At 42.5% G+C, this 16,401-nt stretch overlaps 1 long non-coding RNA gene across 3 annotated transcripts in view; it reads left to right on the top strand.

Annotated features, from left to right (window-relative positions):
• Window positions 1–16,401, top strand: part of LOC149862869 (uncharacterized) — a 221,449-nt gene that overhangs the window by 157,024 nt on the left and 48,024 nt on the right. Inside the window, exon 1 of one of the 3 annotated variants that reach the window (XR_016443069.1) lies at window positions 88–173. The exons of 1 other annotated variant lie outside the window; for it this stretch is intronic. This is a non-coding gene — a long non-coding RNA (uncharacterized LOC149862869). Of the gene's footprint in view, window positions 1–87; window positions 174–4,207; window positions 4,306–16,401 lie in introns of those variants that run through there. One more of the 3 variants, XR_016443070.1, reaches the window with a different exon arrangement.

Consider the following 16,401-nt stretch of genomic DNA (forward strand, 5'->3'; position numbering starts at 1 on the left):
CTTTTAGGACAGGATGAATACCAGCCTCTGGCATTTGGTCTGGCTGGGGCTCTGATGTTTGTAATTAATTAAACTAATTTGTTCACAGTAAGCTGCTGGTTCTGCATCAGCAAAGTCAAAGGAAGAAGGAGACCCAAGGAATTCCTTCTGTTTTCACACTTTGAGCAGCTTAGGTGAGTTCTTCTTTAATGACACACATGAAATTTAGCTGCTTAGTTCTTTATCCCCTCTGGTACAGTATCCTCTTTTTATTCTCATAGAAGCTCCCTAACTTCCAAGTACATTTCAGCTGTCACTTCAGTGCATCTCAGGAGTAGAAGTAAAAATCTAACAAAGGGAACATTCAAAAATAGTTCAAATATATACATGCTGCTCCATAAAAGAACTGTTCCAGGCAGCGCTTCATCAGAACACCTTACCCATCTTGAGAATGAGCACTGGGAAGCAGTGGGGATTCTGCCATTTGATTCTCCCCTGCTGGGAGCACCGAGGAAGTGAAACGCAAGTAAAAAATCAATTAGTTAGCTTATGGATGGGCACTACAAACTGGTACTCAAGAATACAGACGTTAGCTGCTAGGTTGGGAAAACTAATTGATGCTGACTGGGTAGCTGTAAATGTCTTGATGTATTCAGTTCCTTACATAGCACCCTTAGACAAGTCTTGGTCTTGCTGATATTTTTGGAAGAACCAAATTATGTTTGTCTAAATGTTAAAAAGACTAAATGTATATGTTTGTAAAAATGAAGGCTTGTGAATAGTTTATAACCAGGATAAAAAAAATAAGCTCAGCTTATCAAATAAAAAACCAAAACAACAACCTTGCCTAAAATTGTCCCAACTACATAATTGAGCCAATGAAAGATATCACCCTAAGAAATCCTTGCCTACTATCAAATATGACTTTCCATTACAATTTCATCCATGTCTGCCTTTCCTGGTTTGGCATGATTTATAACTCTGTAGATTGTGAACAAGTGATTTATTGAAGTATTATATGTTGCATGATTTGAGAATATAGGGCCTAAAATTACTCTGCCAAACAGTATTTCCAATTGCAAGAGTCAGCAGGAGAGCACAGATGCCCTGAGAAAATTATAAGGCCTGAGGCAAGACTGGAAATTGTCCAGCATACATGGCGGGAAGCATATCAGGGTTATAGATATCATAAAAACAAAACTAGAACAAAACATCACATGACCCATTAATGAAGGAGGTGGTTTTACATCAGTGAAGAAATCAAACTTGATGCTCATGTAATTTAAAAAATTTGGCAATGTAACATTTCTACTTTGGAAGGCCATTATAATATGAAAATGCCGCAGTATACAGTCAATCTCAAAATAAAATTTACGGTTTTGAAATGTCTTGAAAAATAATATATCAATTAATTTTTCTTTGTTTTTTTAAACAAAGAAAATTTTGGCAGACATTGTGATCCCCCCATGTCATAATGGGCTGATGCAGTACCAAGTGGAAGAGGTCTCTGTTGCAGTGTTGTGGCATTAAACTCTGAAGACAGACTATGCAAAAATATCTGTGGTGGCTTTTTGTTATGATAAAAGACATTAGGGGAACATCTACACATAACATTAATGCAATGCAATAAAGTCCGGTGCATATCACACCAGAGTTTATTGCTCCTGCCCCCACACTGTACTAAGCTTCACTGATTTCAACTGAGCTTCAGTAGTTTATTCAAATTATGGATTTCTCACTAAAGAGTCCTAAAATATAGACTATGCTAGGGAATGTCACTGTGAAAAATATTCCATGGTCGTCTACTTCTGTACTTTGGAACTGATCCAGGTCACTCCCAGCCCTTGTCTCAGACTGTCAGTCTTTGTGCGTGCTTATTGACACACATGTACTTACACTGTTTTATTATTTTTTATTTATTTTTAAAAAAATACAATGCAAAAACATCAGCTATACATAGCAATCGGAATTATGTACACAATTGTCACAAACATTAAGCAATAAAAAGTTTAAAGGAAAGGAAGAGTGAAGGACAGATAAAGGAAAGAGTGTAAGGAAATAGTTTATTGCAACAAAAGAAAAGTGTTCAAAGAGTAATAATTTAGTTACCAAAGTAATTTAAGAACTATTTCCAAATTGCACCAAACTTTTCATCTGGTACCACTCTAACAGTGGCTACATAATATTTTGGAGGGGAATTGCTACACACTGAGTGTGTATACATGAGATGCTTTACTGCAGTAGACTTAGTTGACTGCACAGTAAATCATCACCATCTACATGTGCAGACATTTACTGCGCATTCAGTTAGTCTGCTCTGCAGTTACTTTGCTACCTGCAAGTGCAGGTAGCAAATTAATCATGCAGTAGTTACTGCACAGTAGCACACATGTAGATGCCAACCACCACTGGGGGGCTGCCCTTGGGCGAGCCCCAAGGCCATGGGGCTTAGAGTTCCTGGCAGCACAAAAAGCTGGCGGCAGCTGTCAGGAGGCTTGCAGAGGTGGGGGCGGCGGTGAGGAGAGGATGGAGCCCTCCTGCCTTGTGGACCTGGCCTGGACGCCCACAAGACCCAAGCCAGCAAGCAGTGGTGGGGAAGGGGCACAGCAGGGGGGCTCTGTTCCCCCAGCCCCCAGTTCCTAGTGCGGCGAAAGGTTAAGTAGTTCCAAGCTTCAGGTATCAGGAGGCTGGGGCAGGGGGGAACAGAGTCCCCCCCAGACCTGACCCAGCCAGCTGAGGGGCCCACGTATTAGGGGGTTCTCTTCCCACCCTCTGCCTAGTCACACAGGAGACAGAGCCTTTTCTCTTTACCTCCTGTAACAGCCTGGGAGTGGAGCTCGGCTGGTGTTTATCTGCAGCTGATTAGCACAGGCCCAGGCTAGCATGCCACCCAGGGAGGGGGTGCTGGGATGCTAAAGGACTGCAGCCTAACTTGTGAGGGGATCTGGTACAGACATTTGATAGAGAGTCCATCCTAAAACACTTTAATGTCATACTGCATCCATCCAGGTCTCCTTAGATTGGAATCTGCCATTTTTAAGCAGTTGGTGTGTGGTGAACATCTGTTCAGCTATGGGTGTAGATTGAGTGCTTTTCATGTGATAAGTGTAACATCTGTATCTGGCCTGAGATGCCACGACAAGAACATGAATTTGGTTTACACTTAAGCAGGTATTGAGCAGATTGACCAATTCATTTGCTTCTATATGCAATGTGCTCACTCCAGAGATATAAGCTGGAAAATAGACAGCAGAGACAATTAATAAAATGTGTGGATTACTTGGAGAGACCAGTTTTACCTTCTAGGTAACAAAAATAAAGCTGTGTTCTAAACCTATTTCTATATCAGCACTATGTTAATCCTTCAGTGAAAGCCCATCTTATATTTGTGTCCCTTCATCTAATTGTATGTGCCAGCCCTAAAACTATTGGCGAACACCTTCTCTACTTCTATTGCTTGTAAGTGATAACACTGTACAGTGAAACATATCAGAGAAATATGAGTAAAGATAATTATTTGCATTTCTTTCTTCATAGTTGCTCTGCATATTGCTTTCTCTGTTCTCAAAAATGCCTGTTAATATGAAACTATAAGTCTCTAAATTTAAGGAATGTTAGGATCCAAGGTTTATTTTGGTCTTATTTTTACTTAAAGCAACATGTAGCAGACAAAAATGTTTACTAATCTCCCTGCATGTCAGCAGTAGCTTAGCTATGTAAGGTATTGTACAATCAAAGGGAAAAGGGAGAAAATTGCTGAAAATCTTTTGGTTAAAATCTAAGAACTTTAATAGCACCTGACTTTATAGTTTCAATAACTTCTTCCCACAAACACTCCCACAGAGGTTTACGAATATAGTTTATACCCGCTTTCATAGTTCATCATACAGAAACATTTCGCAGAGCTGCAGTTTTGGAGGAAGAAAAAAGAAACCTGCCTACCACGTTAAGTTAGGCCTGAGGCACAACTACTTGGCACTTTCATAACTGAGAAATTAATCTCCTAGCAACTCTAATTCTCAGATTGTTCAGGATACCAATCCAAACATGAAGGGCAAGACTCTTATGTACATTGGTGCTGAAAGTTACTTTACATCCTATTTCTGACAAAGGAGATTGCTAGACTTGTTTCCCAAATCCTAAGTGAAAAATACTAGGAACATAAAAGCCAAACAGGTACAAAACCTAACAACTTGAACTAATTTGTCAATTGTCTTTGCTAATTTATAGGTGGATGCAATGGTCCGTCTACCTACAAGAATCAGGATGGGATTCTTGTTTGGGATGAAATAGTCTTCAGAAATGTTCACAAAGTGCTGTCATCAGGTGCTAAGTTGATTCAGACTGGTTTTGGTAAAGTACTAAGAATGTTTTTTCTTGAAATAAACCAATTCCATTTTAGAGGAATGCAGAAATGTGGACATGGATGTAAATCTAGAATGGCTCTACTCATGTCATTTAAATTACTCCAGATTTACATGTGCGAGTAGAATTTGTTGTATGAATAAATCCTTAAGTGTGGGAAATTATGGTATACAAAATATTCTTCACATGTAGTGCTGAGAATGTCCATATTAGATTAGATTTGCCATCTTTCATGCCTGACAGAGATCTGCAAGTATGCTGAAAGGCCTTGTACAAACTCACTTCTGAGTTCCAAAAATGGCAAAATCTTGTAGTCCCTGGACCAAGAACCAATTGGGACAGGAGGATGAAACAATAGCTTCTTTTTATGTGACAGTAGCACCTTCTAATCTACCTTCTATCATTCTTGAGGTAGCTTTAGTGCAGTTTCTGTTCTGGTCATCCTTTATTGGGACTTGGCACTACTTAAGTAAGGAGTAATATGCTTAAGAGGAGTAGTATCCAGACCTTCATTCAGCAGCTTCCCCAGCATAGAATCATAGAAAGTTAGGGTTGGAAGGGACCTAAGGAGGTCATCTAGTGCAATTCTCTGCTCAAAGCAGGACCATCCCCAACTAGAGTATCCCAGCCAAAGCTTTGTTTAGCTAGGTCTTGAAAACCTCCAAGGATGCAGAGTCCACAATCTCTCTGGGTAATCTGTTCCAGTGTTTTACTACCATCATAGTGAGAAAGTTTTTCCTAATATCTAACCTAAACTTCTCTTGCTGCAACTTGAGACCATTGCTCCTTGTTTTGTCATCTCCTACCACTGAGAACAGAACAAGCATCTTCCCTATCAACAAAATCATTGCAATCTTACTCAGGATTCATTAGCTGCCTAAGAACTAGTCAACATCAACAGCCAGGTTTCAGTGACCCTAACTCCACACTCCTTTGCAGATATGGAGGACTATGAGCTTGAGTGGGTCATAGAATGGAATTACTGTGTAGATGATGTTGGTTAGAAATGGTGGAAAAGTGCTGACCAATTTCCTAATATGGTATTTAATTGTATTATACAGTGTCTCAGAGCAGGAAAGCCAAAACATACTGCGCATGGGCCAGATGTGGCCTATGGAATAGCTTTCTCTGGCTTGCCTAACTACTAGCATGACTGGGTGGAGTGGTCTGCTGCAGAATCTAGGGCGTTTGAGCCCTGGTGGTCATGGTGAGTAAGGTCAGACACAGCTCCAGTCACCCTCCAGCTGTTTGGCCCATGTTCACTTTCCTTGGCTCCAACCCTCCCATGTACCTTGTTCTGAAGTGAAAACTGGAGCAGTTACCATGGCAGCTCCAGCACAGGGCACACAGTATGAACTGGAGCCTCCACCACATGCTTGAGGTCAGACTGGAGATGCTGCTGTTGCCACATGCTCTGAGATGGGGATGGAGCTACTGTCACTGCCACCTCTTCATTGTTCCCTGGGCTGACCCACAAGGAGCCCTGTATGTCATCTAGCCTGGAGCTTGAGGTTAGCTTGACAGCTCTATCTTAGAGGAAAAGGGAGGCTCTTAAAATCTTATAATAATATTGAGTTCCATTTTTTTAAAAAGGAGCTAGTTACTTCCAGGGTTTTAATAGAATATTCTAAAAGAAGTTTAGTGCCTTTTCTAAATCAGAATAATAAACTGTTTTTTTGCCATAAGGTTTCTAGCTTATTCTTTCAATTTCTAGTTCCTGCTTAAGTTACAGTGCAGCACTGCATATATGTCATTGACAAAAAATATATACTCCTAAATATATTGGAACAACATGCTATGTTACTTCATATCTGTTTAGGGAGAGTTCTGCTGACAATAAATCAATACTTACCAGCTCTGGGAGTATTCATTATAAAGTCTGTGGCCTGGAAGATATAATCCTGCCCCCCAAAGTACATTACTACAAGATGGTAAAATGATGGATTTTATTTAAAGCCAGCTGCCACACACCTTTATGTTTTGTCAGTCGTTCACAATACTGAGAATAGGAATAAGAGAAAATAAAAAATACAACTGTAAAGCAGGGAAGAAGAGAATGAACCACTGAGATAATGTTGCCATCTTGTTTCTTTTAATTTCTTTTAATTTACCTCTGAGGCTTTAGGGGCAGAACATTCATAAATGTTTCATGAAAGGGTTAAAAAAGTCATTTTGAATGATGGTTTATAAAACCACCTAGTTCAAGGAGCTGGAATTCTAAGAAAAAACAAAATATAGAAAGTTTGGGGTAAAATTGTGAGGGGCAGCAGCTCTGGTAAAAAGATAAAAAGACTTATAAAAAGTTCTGGCCAAGGATCTTGGAAAAAGGGAATCCCGTTCATAATTGGCACCTTTGGGCACAATAGGTAGAATTAGTTTCAGTTTCAAAACCATTCCTGTTTCTCAAATGCTTGTCCTTAAAAAAAAAAAAAATCTAACAAAAAGCTAAAATAATTTACTGTGTTGAGAATTACCTCTGTACTCACTATTACTCATTATAGTGGAATTCAGCAGGTTATTCATTATGAACTCCAAGGGCCAACTTTTTCAGAAGTGCTCAGTACTGAAGCAGGGAACAAGGCAATGGAAAATGATTAAAGCTTAGAGGTTTCTATTTCTCAGGGCTTGGAGTTGACTGTTTTTCATGGAATATTTTGCATCAATGTTGTGACTGAAATCAACACATTTCAATCATCAAAACTTTTTCAGTAAATGAAAAACGCCAATAATCCAGACCTTCCAATAATCCAGAAATTTAAATCTCTTATAAAATTGGGAATTTTATGCAAAAGAAAATTTAAGGAAATAGTACACTTTTTCCCTGTGGGGGTGGGGGGCAGCTCTTTCCCAGTCCTTTTCAAAAAATGTTAATCAGTTGCCTTCAACGTCCACAAGTGGTGCCAGATTTTCAGAAGCGCTTAGCTCTCATATAGACAGGTAACGGAAGTAGAAAGGCACCTTTGCTGCAATCCAGCTGTTTCTATTGTACCTAATGGAAACAGTGCATGCTCAGCTCCTCTGAAAACTTGGCCTCAAATCAACCTGGAGATGTACTCTTTTATTTTGAGATGTACTGTTTCTTAAATGTCTATTAAGCTGTTTTAAAGTTACAGAGAACAGGGAGAAAGCTTTACCACTTTGAAAGACTTTAGGTTCTCAAATGTTTAGATCATCATGAACCACTAAAAATGTTGCATGACATGCTACTGTACTTAAACATGCATTCTGGTTAATATTTATTCACAGCTTGCTACATGAAATAGGTACAGTTTATACACTGGAAACATATTAAGAATAATACCCTAAATGCCAGTAAAGTAGCTACATATTATGAAACTATGATGTGAAATATGTACCACCCTTAACAGGATCATATATAATATTTTAAAACACTTACATTTTATGCTGCGGATTTATATTCAGAATAATGTATAAACAAGATGAATCTAGTCTATTTTTATGAACCCACAGGGCTGAGTTTCATCTTGCACACAAGTGTATATCAGGAGGGAACAACACTGAAGTAACTGGTGTAAGTCCAAATTTCTAGTTATGCAAGATCAAATAGCTCCATTAATTGACTCAAAATCTATCATAACTAATGGAATAAAACTGAAATGAAGCCTGCGCTTCAGAGCTGTTGAAGTATGTGATAATATACAACATGCTGCCACATTTTAAGGAATCTAGTTCTCCTTTTACCTACAGCAGTAACTAAATTTGCTTCAGTACAGCTACTCAGAACTTACCACACTGATCAGAGAAAGGGGCTGATTCTGTTTTGCAGTGTTTTTTCACTTTGATTTCATAAATGCAGAGGCAAATTAAGATTTATTGGGGCCCTGGGCAAACAGAAAATTGGAGGTCCCCCACATCCCATTATAAACATAAATGTATCAAAAAGCATTAATAGATAAACCTGTTAAATGTTTATATAGTGCATTAATAAATAAAGCACGACATGGAATGTTGAAATTAACTGTTCAGTTTTGCCACACACAAAACTGAATAAAACAACTGCCTTAGGAAAATTACTCAGATGCATGAGATCACCATAAATTTATAATAACACAAAGGGAATAATGTTTTAGTTTAGTAGTCCTGTAGAGTGTTGTTTGATTATTTTTTTAAATACACATTTTACATTGTACCTACACTACAGTAAACTATTACAAGAAAAATATAGACCATACCGATAGCCTCGAGCATGAGTCTAAGAATACCATTAGTGATTCTTGCAATTTAAATAAGGCAGTAGGTCTTCACAATACATCTTGTTTAGCTTCAAGGCTGTTTTGAAGCTCTCTGTTTCATTTCAGTTTTGCTGTTTTGAGCTTGAAATGAGTTGAAACAGCGGCAAAATTAAACTGCCGATGAAATTTTCCACAGCCCTACTGGTCACCTGCCATATTTACTAGTTTTCCTGCACTTCAGGATGGTTTGTTCCTGCACTCTCAGTAAGGCAGAAGCCAGCCGGCTCTCCTGGACTCCTCTCCCCCTCAGTCTGGCTTCCCAGGGGATCCTGCCCATGAGTTCCTTGAGCGACTCAGTGGCTCATTTTCTGAAGTCCAGGGTCCTTACTCTGCTTCTCTCTGTACTTCCTTTCCTCAGGATCCTGAACTCAGTCATCTCATGGTCACCGCTGCCCAAGTTGCCATCCACTACTACATTCCCCACCTATTCTCTAGCCAGTGACATCTTCCAGCCATTTCCCCGGGTCTGTTAATCTGCTTCCTCTTTCTTACTGCCCTTCTGCCAAGCACACCTTTCTTAGAAAACTCACCTGATAGCTGGCCTGTTTACTATTCCTTGGTTCTGAATGGTCCCTTTTCCCCTACTTCTTCTCACCAAGCATAAAGGCTCCTCAACAAACAATTGGGGGGAGGGAGCAAACTCAGTGAACTGCCTGCAACCTGCCTCCCCTGTTTGTTGCCTCTCTTCACTCACTCCCCAGATGCTCAGGGAGTCTCCTTTTATACCCTGCTGGGCCTGGACTGGCTCTTTCTCCTGGTTAGGCTTTTGCCAGGCCCAGGCAGCAATCACTCAGCTAGCAGCAGAGTACATGCACAAAACACACACAGCCCACCAAACAACCACTGCCCCTGTTTGCTCACTCCCCTCCCCCACTTCAGGGGGCTCCAGTACACCTGTCCCACCCTTCAGCAAGGGCTGAAAAACCCCCAGACTGAACTCTTTCTGCTCCCTTTCCCCCCCTCCTTTTCTGAAAACAGCTCAAGGCTGGGAGGCAGAGCAGACACATGTTACAGAAGATGCTCTTATGAGACATCTTGGATAAAGTTACTTGGATGAGGATCCCAATTTCTAAAGTATTACTAAAAGTTGCCTGAACACCACTATCATAATGCCCTGTGACCGTCAGGTATGGATGGAATAGCCACTTTTGCTGCATGTAGTATAACACAATCTGCTTTTGGCTTTTAGTTTGCCTGGAAGTATAATTCAAGCTGCTATGTTTGACACTTATGAGTCCTATATGGCTTGGCTGTTGACTGTCTCAAACTGCTTCTTTCCTCATGCTACATCATGGAAGTTGCAATCACCAGGGACACTTTTGCTGACAAGATTTGCGCCATTAGAGTCTGCAAACAAAACAGACTCTATATCAGGAAGTTGCTCCTGCAATTGATTTCTGTTGTTGGTCTGATGGAATTGGAGGTGGTTCCCTGAAAAAAACTCTGCCTTTTTACTTGGCTTCTGGTGTATTGCTTCCTTGGATGCTTCAGAAGGATTCTTGTGTTTGAAGGATGGATTTGATTTTTACTAGCTATCAGTTTAGTTTCTGTCAGCATAGTAGCATTAAGTCATCCAGACCATCCTCACTTGATGTAAATTATATGCCTCTGTTAACCTCACTGGATTCTGCACTTTTTTTTATAGTTAATGGTATGGCCCTTCATGTACATAACCACACTTCATAAACAGAACTAGTATATGTAACAAGAGCATATATGGCCACATTGTGACTGAGTACAGTAATTTAATCTGTAACAGGGTCCAGGCACCATTGCTGTTTCCCATGGCAGCAGTGATGGGTAGATATTGCCTATAAAACCTGTCAACTATTACTGACCTATCAAAGTATGTACAGTTGTTACCTGTCAGGGGTGTTTAGATAATTGGTTTGATTTGTCTCAGCAGAAAAAAAAAGTCTCTTCCCCACTCCTTCCCCACACATGGAGAACCAAAAGGTCAAAATCTTGTCTCATTTTGAGCAATATGTTCCATTAGGCCATAGGCGGGCAATTATTTCAGGTGTAAGGCCACTTACTGAGTTTTGGCAAGCCATCGAGGGCCGCATGACAGGCAGCCAGAGGCAAATAAATATTAATTTTCTAAATTGTTTAGGGCTGTGGAATGGCCTGGCGCCACATCCGGCCTGTGGACCACATTTTGCCCACCCCCACATTAGGCTCAAGCTGTACTGCTTGGTATGAGGGAAGTTGCAAGAAAGGAAAAGGAGACAAAGAACTAAATGTGGTAGTAACAGAAGAGCGAGGGTGGAGTATGTGGTAATGGCCTCTGAACTCTCTGCCTGCCCTAATTTCTACAAATTCTGCTAATGGGTATCACTCCTCTTTTGTCCAGTGGAGCGTTTGCTCAGGTGGGAAGAGTTGGGGCCAGTTTTCTTTTCTGTGGGTATGTCTAAATGAGACATTTACTGCGCAGTTGCCTGATTAGCTGCACAGTAAACATTGTTTGACTACATGTGAACTCCTATTTGGCTGGAGTAAGCTAATTTACTCTGCAGCAGGTCAAGATAGTACCTGTAAATACAAGCACTATCCTTTTGTGGAGAAAAAAACTGCATCAGTGTATGTGTAGATGCTGGAGGGGCTGCCTGGGCCATGAGGGTGCTATAATGTGGTAGCCACCTGCTGTCTCAACCCTCACTGAAGCTCCTTCATGCCCTAGCCAGCCCCTCAGCAGCATGTTCAGCTGGGGAAAACAGCCCGGGGCTGGCAGGCTGATGACCCAGGTCCCCTGTCAGCTGGGGCTGATTTGACCTGGCTCAATTTGCTGCGATCCTGGGTTCACATGTAAATGTGCACCTAGAAGCAATAAATTCCATTGTGATAGCAATGGAGTTTATTGGAGTGCATTAATAAGCATATGTAGATGTGGCCAGTGTGAGCAGATTTGAAACCAATATCATTTACTGTAGTGTAAGAGTATGAATTTGGAACTGTGGATTTTCTGTAAACCCTACCCTCCTCTCCTTAGAGTTTTGACTTCCTTAGAGTTTTGGTTTCATGCTTTCAGTTTGTACCAGGAATGTGGTTTGGGATGAGCTTAAATTCTTTTGCTTCCATCCTTTCTGGTAAGTAGAGTAAGGAAAGAGGTCCATCATCCTTTCATCATATGGAAGACAGTAGATGGTAACTTGAGGATCCTTTTAAATCTATCATGCATTGGATAGCAGGGCACAAGGCCTCTGAGATTCTCTGCTTTTCCTTCTTAATTGGACAAAGATCAAGTCTTCAGGGTGCAAATATTCTTTTCTTTTCCTTTCCTCTTTGAATAGTGTGAGTAAGCCCACTGGATTTCTTTTTCAAGATCTACTGAATGTCTTGAGAGTGGTAGCTCATAAATTACTCTGGATCACTTTTGTTCCTGCGGTCGAATAGAGACAGAGAGATGCCCAGGCTTTTGCTGGTGCAGAGGAAGACTATTACTTCCTGCTTTGAGTGTTCGGGAACTAATCTCAATATTTGGCACAAATAGAGAGAATTCTAATTTTTTAGATGCTGTTTTGGCACATTTATAACACTAACAATACTCTCTCCTACAGAGATGTCAAAATGCAGTCACTAAACTATCCTGTCTTGGGGGATCTACAGTCGCTCCTGTCCAGTTGGCACCCTCTTGTAAATAACTGTATGAACTTTACAGCCTATAGCTGCATTAGCAATGTCTTATTCTCAATAAAGAGAACAGAGTCACGGGCACATTGAGGCTACTTGCAGCAGGAAATTAGGGTTTTAATTTCAAAATGAACTAGGCTGCTTTGAATGATTCATTGTGGATAAAAGGAAACAAAGCATTTCCTTTCCTGGCAGTCCTCTAATTATTCTAATTGGAAGAGGAAGAGGCTATTGTGAAGGATAACATAAACACCTGAGATTGCACTTAAACACAAGTAGTGCTGAAAGGCTGCCAGTTTATTCTCAAGTGTATACTTGTTGTTGTCTGAATGAAAGTTTGCCTCATAATTTGCATAGCAAAAGGTTCAGAATGAGTACTAATGCCAGAGTGGAATAAATTTAATTAAAGACAAAAGAAAAAGTAAATGATACTCATCTCTTTTTTGCTTGATTAGGAACTACTCAGTTTGAGATTAGGTGAACAGAGCTGAGTTGGTGGTTTAGCGTGGTGGGGGGTGGTAGAGCTTTTGTGGCACTCAAAACAGCAGCTGTATTTCTGCAGGCTGCCATCTGGATTGTAATTCAGAACTATCCTGAAAATAGGTGTTCATGATAGGTCTTCAAGTTTTAAACTAGGTTCGTTGGGGGAAGGGGAAGATGAGGCGGAGGAAGCCTTGGACTGCTAAACCAAGCAACACCCACAAGTACAGCTTAGCCTAGACCGACTAGCAGAACATATACACAGGTAAGCAACAGGGGCCAGGGTAATGCTGAAAGTAGGGGGCCAGTGCACACATCCACAGGAAGCATCAAATGCCTCTACACAAATGCTCGTAGTATGGGAAACAAGAAGGGGAAATTTACCCTCCTGCTAGTTAGCACCAATCCAGACATAGTGGGGCTCACTGAAACGTGGTGGGACCCAATGCATGACTGGGCAGTGAATATCAAGGGCTATAGGCTGTACAGGAGGGATAGGACAGGGAGGAAAGGTGGGGGCATGGCGCTCTACATTAAGGAGGAATACACATCCTCATCAATTAGCAAAGAATCAGAGGAGGGGCACTCTGAAGTGCTCTGGGTTAGAATACAGGACAGTCGAGGGGAAAGAGATTTAATGGTGGGGGTCTACTACAGACCACCCAACCAAGGGGAAGAGCTGGACTAGGAATTCTGAAGTCAGATCACAAAGGTAGTTAGGTCAAAAGATGTGGTTATCATGGGTGACCTGAACTTTCCAGACAACTGCTGGGAAGAGCAGTCACCCAGGTCTGACTGCTCACGTAAGTTCCTAGCCAGAATGCAGGACCTCCATTTACCCAGGAGGTGCACAGCCCCACCAGGGGAGACACCTTGTTGGACCTGGTGCTGGCCACGGGTGACGACCTGGTGAGGGGGCTGTGGGTGCTCGACCACCTGAACGACAGTGATCATCATCTGCTGGAATTCACCATCCAGTGCAAGGTGGCAAAGGCCTACAGCAACGCAGCAGCCCTAGATTTCAGGAGGGCAGACTACAATGAGCTAAGGAGAATAGTCGGGGAATCACTGAGATCCCAGAGGGAAGGGGATCCAGCTGTCCAAGTAGAGTGGTTGCTCCTTAAGGAGACGATCCTCCAAGCCCAAAGGGAGGTAAACCCAATACGAATCAAAGGGGGCAGGAGGGCGCAAAAGCCTCCATGGCTCACCAAAAGCATCCCGGAATGTCTCCTAGCTAAAAGAGAGGCACACACCCAATGGAAGGGAGGGGCCATCAGCAGGGAGGATTATACTGCGGTTGCTTGGGGATGCAGGGGGGCAGTCAGGAAGGCCAAGGCGGAGATGGAACTGGAACTAGCTTCCCGGATCAAGGACAACAAGAAGTGTTTTTTTAAATACACAGGGAGCAAAAAGAAGGTCCTGAGTAATGTGGGACCCCTGCAGGACAAGCTAGGACATTTGCTCGTCACACCTGACGACAAAGCTGACATATTTAATGATTTCTTTGCCTCCGTTTTCCTGAGCAGGGACCGAAACAGCCACCCCCCTCTTAAACCTCAGGGGAGGCACACCTAGGCCAAGAGTTAGTGAGGAACTACTTAGGGAACTTCTGGAGGGACTGGATGTCTTCAAATCAGTTGGTCCAGACTATCTCCACCCTCGAGTACTGAGGGAATTAGCTGAGGTCATTGCAGGTCCCCTGGCACGGCTTTACAAGCACTCGTGGTGCTCTGGTGTGCTGCCAGAGGACTGGAAGAGGGCCAATGTTCAAAAAGGGGAGGAAAAGAGGACCTGGGAAACTACAGGCCAGTTAGTCATACCTCAATCCTGGGCAAGCTTTTTGAGAGAATTATTTTGGCACATGTCCACGAGGGGCCAGCAAGGGAGATTATGCTTAGGGGCAACCAACATGGGTTCATTAGCGGCAGGTCCTGCCAGACCAACCTGGTGGCCTTCTACGACCAGATCACCAAATCATTAGATGCAGGGGTAGTAGTGGACATAGTCTTTCTGGACTTTCAGAAGGCCTTCGACACTGTCTCTCACCCCATTCTCATAAGAAACTGGGGGACTCTGGTGTTGATGCCCACACAGTCAATTGGGTCACCAACTGACTGGAGGGCCGCAACCAGAGAGCAGTGGTGGATGTGTCATTTTCGACGTGGAGGGATGTGGGCAGTGGGGTTCCGCAGGGCTCGGTCCTCGAGCCTGCACTGTTCAACATCTTCATCAGCGACTTGGACGAGCAGTAAAAAGCACCCTGTTCAAATTTGCTGATGACACTAAGATGTGGAGGGATGTGGGCATGCTAGAAGGGAGGAATAGGCTGCAATCAGACCTAGACAGGTTACAAGGGTGGGCGGATGAGAATAGGATGGGATTTAACACTGACAAGTGCAAGGTGATGCATCTGGGGTGGAACAATCAGCACCATACCTGTACAGGCTGGGGAACTCCCTTCTCGTCAGTACAGACGCAGAAAAGGATCTTGGAGTCATCATTGATGCCAAGATGAACATGGGCCGGCAGTGTGGGGATGCAATCAGGAAGGTCAACTGCACCTTGTCATGCATCCACAGATGCATCTCAAGCAGGTCCAAGGAGGTGATCCTCATCCTCTATGTGACACTGGTCAGGCCGCAGCTGGAGTACTGCATCCAGATCTGGGTACCGCACTTCAAGAGGGATGTGGACAACATGGAGAGGGTCCAGAGGAGGGCCACTCGCATGATCAGGGGGCAGCAGGGCAGGCCCTACGAGGAGAGGCTAAGGGACCTGAACCTGTTCAGCCTCCAGAAGAGGGGGGATCTAGTGGCCTGTTACAAGCTAGTCAGAGAGGACCAGCAGGCATTGGGGGAGTCCCTGTTCCTCCGAGCATTGCTAGGAGTGACCAGGAATAACGGTCACAAGCTGGCAGAGGGTAGGTTTAGGCTAGATATCAGGAGGCGCTGCTTCACGTTCAGGGCGGCTAGGATCTGGTACCAAATTCCAAGAGAAGTGGTGCAGGCTCCTACCCTGGGGGTGTTTAAGAGGAGGCTAGATGTACACCTTGCTGGGGTCATTTGACCCCAGTACTCTTTCCTGTCATGGCAGGGGGTCAGACTCGATGATCTGCTCAGGTCCCTTCCGACCCTAGAAACTATGAAACTATGAAACTCTGAAAACTCATTTGCCAAAGCTGTCTCTGCTCATTCTAAAAATAAGACACCATAGACAGTCTCCAGGAAAAGCTCCTCTAATTAAAGGGATTCCAGTGTAAATTAAATGGTGCTAGTAAGGACTTGCTGAATTTTAAACCTGGATTTACTGATGTGTGGATTTTTTATTTATTGCCAGTTACCCACCCTGAAAATGCAGGCTTAACATACTCTTTCCCACTTTTATTGTGCTCATTGTCAGTTCACACAAAGAAGCATTTGAAATCCTGACACCCAAAACTGATCAGTAAGAAGGTAAATGCAAAAGTATCTGATCAGCCTCTACCATTGTCCGCTAATGAAGAGGTCTGGAAATGTATTGGCCATCCTCATTTTAGATATTTCTAGAAATTAAAAAAAAAAAAGGAAATTAAGTAAAATTTCAACTTCTATTAAAAATGCTCGTAGTCATTAGATATGCTATAGAGAATAGCATTCTATAGTAGTCACTGTTATCAAACAGAATGACAAAGAGTTTGAAGGTTAGTAGAGCTCTG

Source organism: Crocodylus siamensis, chromosome 6, assembly GCF_052110815.1.
Source record: "Crocodylus siamensis isolate JL-2025a chromosome 6, ASM5211081v1, whole genome shotgun sequence".
Taxonomy (NCBI): Eukaryota; Metazoa; Chordata; order Crocodylia; family Crocodylidae; genus Crocodylus; species Crocodylus siamensis.